Source organism: Macrobrachium rosenbergii, chromosome 46 (genome assembly GCF_040412425.1).
Source record: "Macrobrachium rosenbergii isolate ZJJX-2024 chromosome 46, ASM4041242v1, whole genome shotgun sequence".
Classification (NCBI taxonomy): domain Eukaryota; kingdom Metazoa; phylum Arthropoda; class Malacostraca; order Decapoda; family Palaemonidae; genus Macrobrachium; species Macrobrachium rosenbergii.
In genome coordinates this window covers 18,551,103-18,553,839 of record NC_089786.1, presented here as the reverse complement: position 1 = coordinate 18,553,839, position 2,737 = coordinate 18,551,103, and positions in this window count along the sequence as shown.

The following is a 2,737-nucleotide window of genomic DNA, read 5'->3' as shown; positions in this document are numbered from 1 at the left end:
ATACTCTTGACGCAGGGGGTTTAGAAGAGAAGCTAAAGAAGCTCACTAATCCTTGTTAATGTCCTTTGTCTGTCCTTGCTTAATCCAGGACTTGATTTAGTCCTTGATAGTTGTTCACAATCTAAAAAGCTACCACACATGTAATGTCTTTGTAAGCATTGGTTATATATTCCGTTATTCTTAGTTTATATATAACATGTGTGCATATATTTTGTATATATATACATAGATATATATATATGTATATAGATATATACATATATATATATATATATATATATATTATATTATATATATATATATATATATATATATATATATATATATACTCATATATATTGTTATGTATTTATATTATATATATATATATATATATATATATATATATATATATATATATATATATATATATATACATATATGTATTGTAAAAACCAAGTGTTCTTTGAAATAATTTATCCCAATGTATCGGAGTTTACTTGAAAATGCCTTAGAGTAAAAGCGAAAAATTTTGCACCGAGTTGTTCCAATTTCCTCGGTGCTATATATTATGTACTATGCGTGTATTTTCTATCAGGCTGTTATTCCCGCGATCGCATGTGTGAATTTATAGCACATCTTTAAACCCACGTTACTTTAAGCATAGAGTTCTTTGACTTCAAAACTGATATAACCTTCGCATTATATATTAAATGTATTATCGTAAATAAGACCATTCTGTAAACTCCAAAATCATAATTGCTCCTTGGCATGTGCCTCGTAAGTGCAGTTGTCTGCAAGGAGACGATGTAATATGACATCCGCGAGTATTTCTTTGACCATTCTTTGGGCTGATCGATTGTTGCATTTGCGCAGCATCAAATAAACTAACGAGGTCATGGATGTTAGATTAAAAAAACCTTCCGAATCAATGACGCCAAAAGAAAGAAGGAAAAACTGATTTAAATATCGGGCCATGCAAATGCTTCCAAGATGCATACCCTTTAGTCATTAATATTACTTCCAGTGTAGCCTACCTGATCATAAAAATGAAGGGAATATAAGAGGATCAAGGTGGCAGGTAAGCCCTGACTTATACTTTACGTACAGTGCCGAATGTCTGACTAATGTACCACCAGTGTGCATACCATAAAGGTAAGGAGAGAGAGAGAGAGAGAGAGATATATAGAGAGAGAGAGAGAGATCAGAGAGAGAGACCACGGTCCCGGACTATACGAAGTTTGAATGCGAGTTTATTTCCTTAGGCTACGGTTGCGACATACATAAATTTATAAATAGCCATTATTATTATTATTATTATTATTATTATTATTATTATTATTATTATTATTATTATTAATTAAAGAGGTTATTCACATTATCCAGCCATTCTTTGAATCCCATAGTTAAAGAAGAAGAGTTTTTAGGTGAGGAAAACGTCAAAGAAAATAAATGAAAACTTAAAGGCATGAAGTATTCTATTATTACTGCCTATGGTGCCACTTGGTACCTAGCTCTAAAGGTATACGGTTATATATATATATATATATATATATATATATATATATATATATATCAAAACATATACATATATACTTGAATATATATGTATATAAATAAGTATATAATGTATATATATAGGCTATACATATGTAATATATATATATATATATATATATATATATATATATATATATATATATATGTGCAATAAAATACTGTCTGTTAAAACAGAAATCCAATCTAATATAAGGAGCCCATAAGAATTCCAAAAGGCATAAATTTATTGCTATATTTTATAGAGACCAAACTGTCTCCCTCTACTGACAATTATATACTTGCCAGTAGAGGGAGAAAGTTTTCTCTGAAATATAGCAAGGCCACTTTACAATTTATCGTTTTTATGGCTCATACTTTTAGATTATATATATATATATATATATATATATATATATATATATATATATATATATATATATATATATATATATATTATATATATATTATATATATATATATATTATATATATATATATATATATATATATATATATATATATATATAAATATATATATATATATATATATATATATATATATATATATATATATATATATATATATATATATATATATATATATATATTATTATGTCTATATATATATACATATATTATATATATATATATATATATATATATATATATATATATATATATATATATATATATATATATATATATATATATATATATAATGATTAAAAAGCCACAATAATATAATTGATAAATTGTATATTTTAAGACACAAAAATATACACCGTATATTTGTTATGCCTTTATACCTTCTGTTTTTGTGACAAATTTTTAATTTATTTGTAATTTGCTTTATTTTATTTTATTCTTTCATTTATTTTGATTAGCCATCTTTTAAACGTATTCTTATTTTCATAGTAATTTTACTGTATTATTTTGAATTTTATTATAAGAATTGTAATGTTGTCAGTTTAATTTTGTAGGTTGATAACAGTGAGAGTACTGGTCGAAACATGTCCCAATAAAGTTGTTTAAAATGCTGTTCCGGGTTTTGGCCTTGGTGTCCTTACTTATATGTGTGTATATGTATATATATATATATATATATATATATATATATATATATATATATATATATATAATATATATATATATATATATATATATATATATTACACCTACAGATCAAACATTCCTTTCGAAATGCTATTAAACGTGTTTCA